The sequence below is a fragment of the Canis lupus genome, chromosome 9 (assembly GCF_048164855.1).
Source record: "Canis lupus baileyi chromosome 9, mCanLup2.hap1, whole genome shotgun sequence".
Lineage (NCBI taxonomy): Eukaryota > Metazoa > Chordata > Mammalia > Carnivora > Canidae > Canis > Canis lupus.
The window spans coordinates 28,087,073-28,101,245 of record NC_132846.1 but is presented as its reverse complement, the minus strand read 5'-3'; the positions used below and the strand labels follow the sequence as shown (position 1 = coordinate 28,101,245).

Here is a 14,173-nt window from a genome sequence, read left to right as displayed (position 1 = left end):
CACCCTACTTATTATGTTACCAGAAATCCTCATAGGAGATTCCTCAGGAGCCACATTGAGCGGTAAAATTTTTAGGATGACAGTTACATATGCATGGGATTTGCATATAATTTACTTCTCCTCAAACAATATTGGCAAGCATTTTAAAATTTAACATTTTGCTATTCTAAGATTGTCATTCTGACTATTTTTTCTCCCTCATTTCTTCTCCATTGTTGTCTCAAATTCCCAAGGGGTGGATGTGGAGGAAGGATAGAAACAGGATTGGTCCCATTTTTATTTTTTTATTTATTTATTTATTTATTTATTTATTTATTTATTTATTTATTTAGGTCCCATTTTTAAAAGGTGGTCTTGGTTGCAGTATGATGAGGACTGATCTGTATCAGTGATTCTCAAACTTGGATATTGTGGAGGGGTAGCTAGCCCCCAGTGATTCCTGCCCCCTGGTATTCATGCTCTTCTGAAAGTCTCTCGCTCTGTGTATAGTCTAAATTGAGATTTGTCTTGAGGAAGTCCCGCTCCCCACCTCCCAGATCCCTAACTCTGGGGGAAGTGAGAGACCGAACTGATAAGGAGTTGATGTTTCCAGCCAATAGCAAAGACCCGAAACCTATTGGAGGCCATGCAAGTGAGCCTGGGAGAAATTCTCCAACACCAGGGAAGTCTTGAGATGATCGCAGCCTGAACAACACATGACCACAGCATCATAAGAGACCCTAAACCCAAATCACAGAGCTAAATCCATTCCTATTTTTGACTCCTACAAACTCTGAGCTAATAAATGTCGCTTATTTTCAGCCTCTGTGTTTGAGGATAATTTGCCCAGAAGCAAAGATAACTAATACACATGTGCATCAGAATCACCTAAATAACAACTTGATAAAATGTGCATTTCTGGGACCCACCCACAGAGATTTTATTCAGTAGATGTGCCCTGAAGTCTTTCCTTTTCATCAACAAACCCAGGAGAATCAGAACTGAATGAATTTTTGCTTAAAAGCCCATCTCTAGAATAAATACTCCCTGGGAAGGCCTAGAGGGAGGGAAGACTGCAAGGGAGGTATAGCTGCCAGCTAAAACACAGGACACGCAGTTTTATTTGAATTTCAGATAAATAACAAAAGATGTTTTAGCATAAGTTTGCCCCGTGCAGTATTTGGGACATATTTATACTGAAACATTATTTGTTATCTGAAATTCAAATTTGACTGGGTATTCTGTATTTCTGAGGCTTGATGCTTATCCAGAGGTAAGGCCCCACCGCAAGTGAAGGCACAATGGGAAGCAAGGTGGTGCCTTCCTTTGACAAATAGCAGGATTCTCATCTCTGAGGGGCCGATGAGAGGCCTGCAGGCTGCCCAGCTGGGTCCTGCCTCTCTCCCACTCCACAGGCAGGCCACAGTCTGAGGGTCGATGGACTGTGTCATCGGAGGGTTTAGGGAAGCTGCTCAGGAAACTCTCCCTTACAGCCCACCCCACCCCTGAGGAACTGGAGGCCTGAGAAGAGGGTAAGGGTTAGTGGCTTGCCCCTTGGTGGTCTAGGGGTGGGGGCGGGGAGGCCGAATGCGCCCAGCCCCAGCATGAGGCCGACCCCACCTGTGTGGACACTGCTGCCCAGTGGGTGCCACCCACAGTGCCAGGAACTTGCTCCTTTGGGTGCTGTTGTCATCAGCCTTTTCCAGAGCAGTGAATGAATGCCAGGCTTCTCCCACATCCCTCCAGGAACTCAGCTGAATGCAGCTGCTCATAATAAATGTGTGCATTTCTTATTCTGAGTATGTCTAAGTCTCTGATGAGTTCTATTTATTGCGGCTCTCCACCCTGTAAAAGAGAAGGATGGTTCTAGAGACATTCCTTAATGACTGAGGCTTTAAGAACTCTGGCTTTTAATTCTTTTGTATATGCTTTCTTGTCACAGGGCACAGTCTTCATTTTGATATGTTTATTTTCAGCTATGAAATGTCTTCAAAGAGAGGATGAATGAGAATGTGAGTGTGTGTGTGTGTGTGTGAGAGAGAGAGAGAGAGCGCATGTGAGAGAGAGATTGGCTGGCAGACTGAAGTGCTTAAGGCAGGAATGGAAGACAAAAGCTCTGAAAGTGTGCAGCTGCAGGAGAGTCAGACTGGAATAGGTGCATTGAACCAGACACAAAAAGTGAGGTCTCCTCCCGGTGCTCGGGCCCCACCCTGCCCTGAGGTCTGACGCAGGTAGAGAGCCCACAGGAGGGGAACCCAGCTGCATCTTGCTCCTGAGTGCAACAGTGCAGGGAGGAGGTTTGGGATCAAATGTACAGAATCCCTGTCCACTGTGGGGGGTTCTGGAGGGCTGGAGGAGAACCCCTTGGGCCCTGCTTCCTAACACCTGTATAGCTTGAAACAGAATAAATTGGGGAAGTAGAAATCCAAGGATGATGCTGCCACTTGATACCTGAAATGTCAAGGGAATCCCATTGCTCAGTTCTAATACCCTTACCACACAGTGGCTGCCTTGGAAGGCCTGGGAGTCCCTTGGATCTATATACAGAGAATAGGATAGGGCTGGAGGGGCCAGACTCCCAGCTCCTACTTTGGCCTTTACCTTGGACTCTCTGGGTATCTGAAAAATGAACCAGCTGCCCCAGAGGCCTATCGTGAGCATTAAGCGCAGTGATGTATGTGAAGTACTTGGCGTTTAGCACTCAGAAAAGGGAAGCTGTTATTATTTCACTGTGAGAGTGTGTTTAGGTACGTGGTGGCAATGTTGGGGTCAGCAGGGAGTGTTTTGGTGTAGTTTAAAAAAAAAAAAAAAACAGCTGAGACAGGGTTCCTATCTACTTAGAGTCTTTTGGACTGGAAAGAACCACTAGCCTGTTTAATGCAGTCCTTCTGTTTTAGAGATGATGAGACTCGGATGCAGACAGGTGAGGGCTTCCTCAGGATCTCACAGCTATCTCCTCTGGAATCCCATATCCTGCCTACACAGTGACAAAACTGCCAGCCTTGTAGCCTAGAAACCACCAAGGTGGTTGCTCACACACCAATAGCAGAGCTCCGCTGGGTCCTTTCACACACCAGCACCACCACCGTGGGCACTTAAACTTCTTGTAAGTGAATGAAAGTGCTACATTCTCAACTCCTGAGAGAAGAACTAATAATTAAGCACAAAGGCAAGTCTGAGTTTGACATGATTTTGAGATAAAACGAATAGTCTACACTAATTTATATTGCACTAGACAGTGTGGCTTAGGAAAAACTGCTCTGTTGAACTTAGGAGACGAAGATCATGTCTGTTATCTTAATTCCTGGCCTCTGGGAGCTTGGAGAGGGAAGAGGCAGTAAGGGGTTTGAAGTTTTTAATGCTCACAGTGCAGAAATAACGACTTTTTCTGAAACAGATTAGCTCCTAAGGATTGAGTACTTGGCATGTGTTTTACTTATATTTACAAGTTTAATTTTCATGAGAGTCTTAGGAGATAGGTGTCAGAATTATCCCATTTTACAAATGAGAAAACTAAAACCAGAAAGTAACATTCACAATCAAATAACTAATAAATGGCATCACTAGGACTGAATCTTGGAATCTGGCTACAGGGTCTTGCTCTTACCCACTATGCTCTGGCACCTTGAGAGAGCCCAGGTTCCAAATGTAAAAGACTAGAACTATTGTGACATTCCTTATTAAAATATACTTTTCATTGTATTACTATTCCAAGGTTAAGAGTATGGAACTGGATCTCATGGTCCCTAATGCCTTAGTCTAGCATCCCCTACCATACTGTTGGTCTGGAAATTCCCCAGAAACATAGATGAGTCTTTTATAATCTCCAGTATTCACCCCTGGATGCTGCTGGATGAAAATCAGTACCCAGCTCTGATCTTCCATCCACAAAGGGTATAAGGAGCCAGTATCAGGATTCGGTATTGGATTTTTTTTTTTAAAGATCAACTTTTTAAACATCAACCTGCCTCCAAGAACCCACCAATATCAGCTGAAAGGGAGCAGGGTGTTTCAGTGAGAACAAGGAAAGGGTGCAGTAGCAGCAAATCTACCCCATTTTTCCCCCTAAGGTTATAAAGAGGCCATTTTTCCCTTTCTGTCTGATTCAGAGATGATATCATTGCTCTTAGGACAAATTAAATTATATGAGTTGTCAGAAATCTACAATAAATCTCCAAGTAATACATGGAGAAGAGGCCCATGCTGTATTTTAGTTTAAATCAATAAATAAATGCTCTGATACATTTCTGTATGTATGTATGTATGTTTGTATCTATCTATTTTCTATCTATTTATTTGAGAGAACAGGGGAGAGAGGCAGAAGAGGGAGAAAGAGTCTTAAGCAGAGCCCAACGCAGGACTTGATCCAATGAACCAGAGATCACGACCTGAGCCAAAACCAAGACTCAGATGCTTAACCACCTGTGCCACCCAGGTGTGCCTCTGATACCCCTTTTATGTGCAAGGGAGCATACCGCAATAACGTGCTGCACACACTGTGCCCACTCCTCTGCTCCTTTATTTTTTTCATTTAACATATCCTGTAGCACATTCTATATGCAATATCATCACATAAAAATTTACCACCTCCTTTCTCAAGACTTCATAGAGTTTCGTTGTTTGGATATATCCAAATTTATTTAACCATCATCCATATTAAAGGACATAACTGTCTATCTTCATCCTCTTACAAATAATGCTGAAATTATTATTTCCATGCTTGTATGTGTTTTTGTTTTGCCTTGGTTTTGTTATTGTGGGGAAAAAAAATTCCTGGAAGTAGAACTGTTAGGTCAGAGGATATTTGTATTTTAAATTCTAATATTTCCAAATCGTCCCGCAAGAGGCTGCACCAGCTTACTCTCAGTGAGAAGAAATTTTCAACACTGAGTTTAACACCCTTGTTATCTGACTCAATTCTCATAGGAAATGCAGCTTTGCTGTGTGGTATAACAGGTAAGTCCGATGATGAATATATGGAATGGAATAGGTGCTTTAGTCAAGATGTTTTGAGTTGGTGAGTGGGAGGGTGGGAGTCTGATCGACCTCTGGCGGTGACAATTTCATGGCAAAGGAGAAAAATTGGATGTGGTTTTCAGGTCTGGCAGCTGGTGACTTGTATGGAATATTTGCCATATCTCACTGGGACCTCCCAACTCCGTAACTCTTCTGGACTTCACCTGGGTTGGTAAAGGAAATATCCGTGATTCAAGCTTGTACACTTACTGATTACATCAGATAAGCACATGAAAGCTCCATAAAATCCACCTTTCCCTCTGAAATGTACATCTTAGTGTGCATTCCTAGGTCAGGTTCATTCAAGTCTCCCAAGAATCCAGCAGTTCCTTTGATGTGTGGCTTCCACAAACTCCCACCTAGTCTGGAGAATTCTGTGTGTTGGTCATGATGCCCTGGGACTTTCTGTCCTCACTTGTAGCTGTACAGCAGTAGAGAAACAAGGCTGGCTACAGACTTGTCAGAGGAGGAGATGAAAGCTATCGGCCAGGGTAAGCCTTGTAGATTGGCTGTGAACTTCCGCGTAAATTCCACCCTCATCCTTCATGACCAAGGATGGTAATAAGTCAACCACATTACTAACCTAGTCCGGATCTGGTGTGATCCTCTCAAGATACTTACAGGTGACAGCTAACCTAATCTACAATCATACTTAGTAGAAAATAAATTTCCTGCTGTGCCACACCCATATTCTGTTAACAAAATGTGCTGTCTACCCATGTCCAGTCTGTGGCCAGGCAATATGGGAGATACAAAAGAAATATAGGGGGTGCCTGGGAGGCTCAGACGGTTAAGTGTCTGACTCTTAATTTCAGCTCGGGTCATGATCTCAGGGTAGTGAGTTGGAATCCTGAGTCAGGCTAATCGCTGGGCATGGAAGCTGCTTCAGATTCTCTCTCTGCATCTCCCTCTGCCCCACCTCACCCCACCTCGCTCTAAAAAAAGGGGGGGGAGAAAAAAGTATAAAGCAGGCAATCAGAGCAGAAAACAATCAGTGCAGAGAAGAGAAGAGCTGGGCAGCTGGTCCAGCAAGTCAGGAAGGAGTGGGTAGAGGCTGGACTAGGGTAGCACTAGCACAGGCGGAGAACAGCACACTCGGAAGTCTGCAAAGGAGGAATAAGTCAGGACGAATATCGCAGTAGAGCCAGAGAGCACGGGCTGGATTCTGTCTCTGCCTTACAGTGGCGTGGCCTTGAGACCCTGAATTGTTCTGAGCCTTTTTTCACCTGTAAACTTAGGACAGAAGTACTGGCCCCAGCTGGCTGGATTAGTGAGCTCAGTGAGTTAGCATAGGGTGCACGGTCTGGCTCATAGTGGGAGGTGCTCAAAAATGTTGGCTCCCTTCCTTATCTACTGATCTCTGTGCCCGGCCTCCCGTCTCCTGGGCAGAGATTGCTTTAGAAGAAAGGGGAGGAGAGGGCTGGACGATGATGTCTGTTTTCCAGACATTAAAGCAGGTGCCATTAAGCAGATTGAAAAAGTTCAGAAGGGCAAGACAGGGGTGATTTTTGATAGTTTGAAATGATCGTGGGCTAGTCCTACTGGTGGCTGTAAACCCAAGGGCTGAGAGCTGGCACCAACAGGGAGGCCAAGGTTACTCAAGCCACATGGGTCTCTGGACTCCTAGAAGGGAGAGAAACAGCAGCCATGGTGGAGGTGAGCAAGCTCACTTGAGGCTTGGGGCTCAGGCATAAAGACCCTAATGATGAAGCCGACATCACATCACTGACCAAACCACATGAACTAGGCTCCCACACTAGTGTCCTGGCTGCTTGGTTACGGGCTTTCATCTATTTCTGAGTTGACAAGAGTAAGGAGACTGATGTGAGAACCCATTGGTCTGCTATCATTACACGACAGAGTGTCTGAGGTCCCCTAGATAAACCCCTAGGAGGAGGTGCATATTCAATCAAACAGGTTCCTGCTGAGCTAGGGCCAGAAACAAACAAAATCATTCTATCCACAATTGCTGAGTTTCTCCCAAAAGGCCAAGAGCCTGGCATGAACAAGGCTCTTTTCTGTTTGTAGAACTGGAGTTGAGAAAAGTCAGGGGAAACTGAGGAGCAATTGAGCAGACCAGCCCCCTGAACCACTGGTGATAAACTGGCTGGTGCAATTCTGAGTCTCATTAGACCACTGCCTTGGGTAAGAGATCTCCATGCCCCCTACTTTCTTGAAGACAGTGGGGTTAAATCGTGATTCTGACAGTTGCTGGTCACAACAGAAGGGGCAGCGCATTCAGAGTGGGAGGACTACAGTTTGTCAGTTCTGGGAGCTTGGGTGAGTCACTCAATCTCCCTATGCCTCAGTTTCCTCCTATGCAATCACACAAAAACATCCCAGCTTTGCAGTAAGCCTTAAGTGAGCACACATGAAAGTATTTTGTATAATGTAGAACTCTGTGAAGACAATAATTAGTGCTGTATGGCAGGCCCATCGTGTTTGTCTTGAGTTACCTCAGGAAACTCCTCTGCTCAGAATCAGCATCAGGGAGGGTAGCTGTAAGAAAGTGAAATTTGGGGATGCCTGGGTGGCTCAGCAGTTGAGTGTCTGCCTTTGGCTCAGGGCGTGATCCTGGGATGGAGTCCCATATTGGGCTCCCTGCATGGAGCCTGCTTCTCCCTCTGCCTGTGTCTCTGCCTCTCTCTTTCTGTGTCTCTCATGAATAAATAAGTAAAATCTTAAAGAAAGTGAAATTTGCTTCATCCACTTCCATGTAGTGGATGAATTGTGGCCCTCAAAAAGGTAACGTCCAAGTCCTAACACCACCATGACCACCTCCTGCCCTGCCTCACACCTGTGAATGTGGCCTTATTTAGAAATAGAATTTTTGCAGATGTGATTAAGTGAAGGATCTTGAAATAATCTACCCTAGATTTATGGTAGGCCCTATATCCAATGATGGTCCTATGAAAAAAGAGAAATTTGAGACAGAGGGGAAGCCCTGCAGAGATCTGGAGCAATGTGTCTGCACGCTAAGGGACTCTAAGTGTCGTTAGCAACTGCCAGAAGCCAGGAGAGAAGCATAGAACACATTCTCTTTCAGGCCTTCCAGAAGGAACCAACTCTGCTAATGTCGTGATTTTGGACTTTTGTCTTCCAGACAAAAGAATAGATTCCTATTGTTTTAGGTCATTAAATTTGTGGTAATTTGTTATAGTAACCGTGAGAGATTAATACACCACACAAATTGGGAAGCCTTGGTACGACAGATTGCCAATCTCTTGGTTCACCTCGGCTGCTCTCCTTGATCCATCTGTCCTTGAGGACTATTCTCTCTTGGCTGTCAACGCTCCCTTTGGCAGCTTTTGGTAGATTTTATTTTGATATTGCCGTTCCCCTTCTCAGAAGCTACAGTGAGTTCCGGATGATTCCAAGTGACGTTTAAACACATTCTTACATGTCTCAAAGTTTTGCTCTTGGGGGAATGGCCTGGACAATCTCATTGCCTGGGGCCATCAAATTTATCATACTTTGAAATAAGCATAGCAGTTGTGTGGTAGTTGATAAACCACAGCGCCCGATGGTCTGTCGCTACCTTGTTGCTTAGAGCAGTGGTCCTCAACCTTAGGGTGTTAGAATCACGTGAAACGCTAGTGAAAATAGAGATCGTTGGGCAGCCCGAGTGGCTCAGCGGTTTGGCGACGCCTTCAGCCCAGGGAGTGATCCTGGGGACCTGGGATCGAGTCCCACATTGGGCTCCCAGCGTGGAGCCTGCTTCTCCCTCTGCCTGTGCCTCTCTCTCTCTGTCTCTCATGAACAAATAAATAGAATCATGAAAAGAAAAGAAAAGGAAATAGAGATCGTTGCCTCCTTCCCTGAGCTCCTTCCTCCCCACAAGTTTCTGATTTAGTAGGTCTGGGGTGGGGCCCAGTATTTCTCATTTCTTTTTTTTTTTTTCTTTTTAAGATTTTATTTATTCATGAGAGACACAGAGAGAGAGAGAGAGAGAGAGAGAGAGAGAGGCAGAGACAGGCAGAGGGAGAAGCAGGCTCCATGTAGGAAGCCCGACGTGGGACTCGATCCCCAGTCTCTAGGATCACCCCTGGGCTGAGGGCGACGCTAAACCATTGAGCCACCTGGGCTGCCCTCTCCAAAAACTTTTAAAGATTTTTATTTACTTATTCATGAGACACACACACACACACACACACACACACAGAGAGGCAGAAACATAGGCAGAGGGAGAAGCAGGCTCCCTGCAGGGAACCCAATGCGGGACTCAATCCTAGGACTCCAGGATAATGACCCGAGCCGAAGGTAGATGCCCAACCACTGAGCCACCCAGGTGTCCCAGGTTTCTCATTTCTAACATGCTCCCAGCTGATGCCAGTGGTCTTGAACCCAACTGCATGTGCCAATGGCAAGTGGTTATCGAACTTTGCCACACATTATGATTACCTGGGAAACTCCCTTAAACCCCATGTCTAGGCTGCAACCCAATATCAACTAAATCAGAGTCTCTGGGGATAGGACCTGAGCATGAGTATTTTTGAAAGCTCCTCAGTGATTTTAATATGCAATCAGATTGACTTAGAGGCACTCTCTTGTCCCTGAGCCAGATGGGGATGGCTTGGGAAGCTGGGAGATGCCCTGGCTAGGCCTGGCACCCCACTCTAGGGGTGTGTAAAGGAAGGAGACAGAAACTGGAGTCCTAATGGGGTGTCCTCTCCCTGTGGCTACAGCCTAAAGACTCCATCTGGGGACCCAGCAAGAGAGTGATGCTATCGCTGATCCCAAAGGCTTGGGCGCAAAGCCCTATTTGGTAACACTACTTGCTTTATGAATTTGATCAAGTTGTTCAACTTCTCTTTGTTCTCCTTTCCTTATTTACAAAATGGGGACAGTAAAATTACCTACCTGCAACCAAAAGTAGAGAAGATTAAAGGAAAAGATGTATTTGAAGCACCTGGCCCAGGTGCTGGAGAGGGCAGACACTGAGTAAATAAATGTTCATTTCCCTTCCCTGCCTCCTCGGCCATCTGTTCCCTCCTCATTCTCTAGTCTGAACCAGTGGGGAGAACAGGGGCCTGCACGCTTGTCCCTTTGTTTCTGGTTTCACTACCAGAGTTTGGAATCTTACTCACACTATTTTTACTTTTACCTTTTCTTTTTTACTATTAAAAAGAAATCTTTAGGGCTACCTCTTTTTTTTTGTTTATTCTTCTGAGATTTCTTCTAAATATGCATACCTATCGCCCCTTTCTTAATGGTAGCATACTTTATGTCTTTTTCTCCACTTTGCTTTTTTCATTTGTCTATATATCTTGAAGATTACTCCATAGCAGCCTATGGAAATATTCTTTTTATTCCTTTATAGAGCCACAGAACATTCTATTGTGTGTGTGGATGTACCATAGCTGATTTAACCAATTCTCCACTGATGGATGTTGGGGTTGTTGCCAGTCCCATACTATAGCAGTGCAGTGATAGACATGCTAATGCCTGGTTTTCATGTTTTGCCAGTGTATCTTCGGGGAAGATTCCTAGGCACTCTCCTGCTGCTGCCCTAGGCCTGGTTACAGACACTGGAATGCTAACTCCGCCACCTGCTTCCTTTTCTTGTGATGGGGCAGGCCTTGACAGGAGAAACAACAGAAAGGCAGTCTCTACTTGATTTCTGTCTCCCCACTTTCATACCTGTGCATCTTATTGGAGTGACCTAATTCATCAACAGAACTCTAGCTGTAAAGAAATCTGGGAAGTTTAGTTTTTGGGTTTCCTGTCTCTGCCACACTGAAAATCTCCACAAGGCCTTTGGAGTGCTTGTCACACTCTCCAGCTCAATTCCTTTGTTTTACAAATAAGGAGATTGAGGCTGGGAGGGCTAGGTATGTGCGAGGTCCATATGTGCCTATGATCTCGATCCCATAACTGGTTTGTGGCTAACAGCCTTGGCATTTGCCCCCTCACTTCCATGCCAGTAGGGGTGCTTGTGAGTTGGAGTTTCATTAAGTCAAACATCTGAGAAGCCACTCCATACATCAAGAACTTTTCATTTTCTAAAACAAAACAAAAACTCTCACAGTCTTCTTTGGGTGTATTATAAGTTAGTAACTGTTATGTCCCCCCTCAAATCCATATGTTGTAATCCTAATCCCTCAGCACCTCAGTGTGACCAATTTGGAGATAGGGTCTTTAAAGGGTAATTAAGTTAAAATGAAGTCATTAGGGTGGGCTCTAATCCATTATGATAGGTGTCTCCTAGGAAGAGGAAATTTGGAAAAAAAAAGGGGGGGGGGAGGAAATTTGGATACAGACAGGCCAGAGAGGGGTGGGGGGTGATGTGATGACACAGAGAAGGTGGCCCCCTGTAAGCCAAGGACAGAGGCCTTGAAACCAAGCCTGCCAGCACCTTCATCTCAGACTTCAGCTCCCAAAACTGTGAGGAAGTATATTTCTGTTGTCTGAGCCACCCACTCTCTGGCACTTTGTTACAGTGGCCCTAGCAAATTAATATAGAAACTAAGGTCTGGTAAGAAAAAACAAAAACAAACCATGCATTGGTAGGAGACTTATTCGGTCTCTGTGATGAGTTGCTTCCCTCGGTGATTTTTGCCCTATACGTTTGTCCTATCACCTTACCTCTCGAAGCTTCTGCCAAGCCAGACTCTTTTTGGCATCTTTCTCTATGACGGGATCTCACTCAGAAAGATGCTTTCTGCATCTTGCACAGTTCGGAAGTCTCTGGAGTGGTGAATTGGCGTGGCCTTCATTGGTGGCAGAGGCGCCAGCCCCTACAGAGAGAGAGGCTGGGCACCTGAGAACTTGCACCTTATTCGGCATTCCCTGAGCACTGTCACTCTCAGCTTTTCTAGCCCACCCTCTTTGGGGAGCTGCAGCAATCTTGCTTGAAATGTGTTTTGCCCCTGTTTTCACAGGAGGTAAATGTGGCATGTAAATGCATTTTTAATGACTCAGATCTGCATTTGAAAGTACTTTCCAGCTTTGCTGGGTCATTAAACCTTTAAATTCTTTAATATTTTAATGATTTTTATAGTCCAGCGATGTGTAGGTTTGTTCAAGTTTGCACCCTCCTCCTGCTTCCTTGCCCGCAAGATGCTCCAGCAAGAGCTCACCAAAGGCTTATTGAACACACGGCCCTGTTCTGACCGGGTCCTTTCTTGGCAGCCAGTCCCCTGCACTGGCAGTCACCCTAGCAGAGGCTTATCATCTGCTCTTTCTAGCAGAGGCTCATCTTACTCAGGCTTAGGTTCTAAAGGCAGTTAGGATGGTCCAAATGACCTTTGGAAATCTGCTCAGAAGTTGCCATGTTGGAGATCATGAAACCATTTCCCGGTAAGTCCAGTGGGTCCAGCTATCCCTCCAGTGTTGGAACAGAATATGGTCTTTTCAGTGGAGTCCCCAGTAAAGGATTGGCCTGTGTCCAGGGGCTATGCTACACCAGGCCTGGCTAGTTCTTACACAATGAGAAGAAGGCAGAAACCAAGACCTACTGGGAACAGCAGATTCATATCCATTCACTGAGTGGAAATGTAGGCAGAATTACCTGTATTATTTAAATAGTGCTCTCTTCCCCCAGCCCCCAACCTCCTCTCTCTCTCTCTTTCTCCCTCTCTCCCTCTTTAGTTTTGCCGAACACACGTGTAGCATGGCTCAGTACAATATGGCAGACGGAATACTCCCTGGGGTCCAGGATGAGAGACTGCAAAGTTCGTTCAGCCACAAGCATTTTGGAGAATGCTAAGGCCAAGGCAGACTCTGCAAGCAAATAGAAGTCATTGCTCTCTCTTAGGTTCAGTTTACTCACCTGTAAGATGCATGTTTCAGGATTGGATGATCCCGAGGCTCCCTTCTGGAGCTTCTGACATGGGCAAGTTCAAACTCAGGCTCTCAGCTGAGGAAGACTAGCCACCTAGGACAGCCGTAATAACCCAGGGTGCTAGGAAAGCGCTGGCCCATTCCCCTGCACTGCCCGGAAATGTCCTAAGACAGAATTTGGTAGAAGGGAGAACAAAGCTAAGCAATGAGTTCTGTAGGAGAATGCCTGCTAATTCACCCTGCTTGCCTCCAATGCCTCTTCAGCAAATCTTTTTTTGTTTTAAGAATTTTTTTTTATTTGAGAGAAAGAGTGAGCAGGAGGGGGAGGGAGAATCTCGAGCAGAGTCCATGCTGAGCACAGAGCCTGATGCAGGGCTCGATCTCACACTGCAAGACCATTACCTGAACCCAAGAGTCGGACACTTAACCGACTGACCCACCCAAGAGCCACCAGGTCAGCAAATCTTGATTTTGCACCTGGTACAGACACGACCGGGTGCTCTGTATTGGAAAGGTAAAGGCAGGTAAACTGTCCCTGTCATTGTGGAACTCCCAATCTTGGTATAATTTTGAGTGTTTTATCACAAGTGAGAAAGCTGAGCATTTTTTGTTTGGGGGTAAAATCCACTAGGACAAACTAGGGTGTATATCAGAAAAACTTTCTGCCTTTAATTAATTTCCAAATGCATATCCCTTTGGGGGCTGTGGAAATCATTAGTGCTTGTCACCAAATATTTCTGTTCTCCTTCTACTGACCACATAGTAGGTTATATTTTTCTGAGCCACTGAAGTTGAGCATGGCTGTGTGACTTGCTTTGTCAATGAAAGATGAACGGCACCGTATGTTTTACTTCCAGGCAAAAGCCTTATAAGCCATCACAATGCTCCCCTGTGGTTCTTCCCCCTGCCATCCCACATAACCAGCAATGTTCCAAGTAGTGGAAGCTCACAAGCCTGTGTCTCTCCATGAGGACAAAATGGCAATATAAACCTGGCAGACATAGGGTGGACATGTAGTATGAGCAAGTTGTGTTAAGCCATGGAGTGACAGATATGTGAAGTGCATGGAAATGAAATTCAGGAGATTTGGTTTTCCTGTCATATTTTTCTTAAAGTTTTTTATGCTTTTTAGGAATTCAGGAGAGCTGAACATCTGTATGAATTAGCAAATATAGAAGTTGCTGAGCACTCAGAATGGAACTGCTTTGTGGAATCCTTGTCTTTTTTCTCAACCTAGATCCACCTTCTTGGACTCACCCCCACCATGCCCCCACCCTTCTGGCCATTGGAGCTCATCCTGTCCCTTGCCACACATCAGTTTCCAGGTAGGGAGCCGAGTGCCCCATGCTTTGTGCACCAACCTCCATCAGCCTTCTGTGCCTTGGCTTCTTATATC

General features: G+C 45.4%; 1 protein-coding gene across 3 annotated transcripts in view; it reads left to right on the top strand.

Annotated features, from left to right (window-relative positions):
- Window positions 1-14,173, top strand: part of VCPKMT (valosin containing protein lysine methyltransferase) — a 44,960-nt gene that overhangs the window by 26,567 nt on the left and 4,220 nt on the right. For all 3 annotated transcript variants that reach the window (XR_012036583.1, XR_012036582.1, XR_012036581.1), the window contains exon 7: window positions 14,015-14,102. The gene's annotated coding sequence lies outside the window, so the exon portion shown is untranslated. The remainder of the gene's footprint in view (window positions 1-14,014; window positions 14,103-14,173) is intronic.